Raw genomic sequence first — 1,796 nt, forward strand, 5'->3', positions numbered from 1 at the left:
TGCCCCATCCCTGGAGGTGCTTAAGGCCAGGTTGGATGGGGCCCTGGGCAGGCTGAGCTGGTAGGGGGCAGCCCAGTGCAGTTTTGGAACTGAGTGGGCTTTAAGGTCCCTTTCAACCCTAAATATTCTAGAATTCTATGATTTTAATTATGAGATTGTTTCAGAAAGTAGTAGTGAAACCTATAACGTAACCTTGATTATACATGAAGTTTTAAAATGTATGAGGGCTGCTAGGAAAGTAATGCCTCCTATTTTATTATATTGACCTATGGTAACAGAGGCAGATGTTGGTGGTATTGCAGTAGAGATTGAATCTTCCAGGCAATATTTTGTTGTCGTATGAGAGATGGCAGCAGAGGAGCAGTCTGACAGAATGGTGTCTGACTTGGAAGTGGGAGTGAAGCAAGGGTGTGTCATTGAATTCCTCCATGTGGAAATAGTGGTACCCACTGACATTCATCGACACTTCTGAATGTGTATGGAGACCAAACAGTGGATGTGAGTAAAGATGAGACAATGAGTGGTATGTTTCACAGGTAGCCATAGAGGGTCACTACTGCTAGAGCAGGTTTTTACAAGCCTGCATGCTGCACTCTTGCTCACAGCTAGAAAAAAATGCATAGCTAATGGTGGTGATTGTATTGAAAAAGTGTTTTGTAGCTCAGAATGTGATCTATCAAATAGTATTATCTTTGTATCTCTTGTAATTTTCATGGACATAAGAGGCATTGCTTTCAGAGCAACCTATGTAATTTTTTTCTTTAATGCTTAGTTTGAAGGAAGCGTGAAGTATTTCATACTGTCATTTTTTTGACTTGCAAGTTTTAGTCTAACCAATGTTCTAAATTAACTTAACATGTGACTTTGTACTCTTGAAAGATAAATTTGTTACAATAGTTTGCACAGATTTCAGATCTTTGCTGCTAACAGCTAGTTCCATTGTTAGTGTTTGTGATTTTTTTTGTTTGTTTGTTTGTTTTCCAGTAAATGGGGATATGAAGAATTGCCTTAAGCACTTTAGATCTTTTTAGACTTTTTTTTGAGCTAGTGTCTGTTTTGACTTGAGTACCAATATATTAGTGATACAGTTGATACACTGTTTGTACAAAGTATATTAATGATATTTGTTAAGAATTTGCTCTGCGGGTAAAGAGAGATGCATGCAGCCTTTAGAGCTGCTTTTTCCCAGAGCAAGCTTCAGGGGTTGGAGGGGTGGTTCTTTGGTGGGGATTATCTTCTGTCCAACGCAGTAATACAGCTGGCGACTTCAATACTGAGCCTCCCTGCTCTGGAGCCAGAGACTGTTTGGTGGCAAGACAGGGGAGATCTTCTAAATGACCAAAATGAGATTTTACTACTACTTAGTTAAGCAGTTACTGGTAATAATTCAGCGTTAAAATATCTTTAGCATAACTTGTAAGGAACTGGAGGTTTCCCTTGAATGAATATAGCAGAAGGTTATCTTCATTTCTGTGAGAAGGTGCACGAATTTAGGAATGCGGATTGCAGAAAGGATGATGTAAAAGCATCCAGCTGAGAGGTGTTCCTTTAAGTAGCAAATTGAGAAGGCAGAAGGGGACTTGTCTTTCTTTCCTCATTGCTTTTTCTCCTCAAAGAACTGCACGAAGCTATGACACAAACCTCCTTCGCTGCTTCTCGTATTCAGACAGAGGAGGCAGACGTTCTCCCCAGGGGAACTCGGTCACAGTTCTCTCCTGCGGGCCGGGCCGCTCTGCCGGATCTCATCTCATCTGCCATCACGCTTCGGCCCATCCCTCGGCAGCCCCCTGCCTGCA

Source organism: Meleagris gallopavo, chromosome Z (genome assembly GCF_000146605.3).
Source record: "Meleagris gallopavo isolate NT-WF06-2002-E0010 breed Aviagen turkey brand Nicholas breeding stock chromosome Z, Turkey_5.1, whole genome shotgun sequence".
Lineage (NCBI taxonomy): Eukaryota > Metazoa > Chordata > Aves > Galliformes > Phasianidae > Meleagris > Meleagris gallopavo.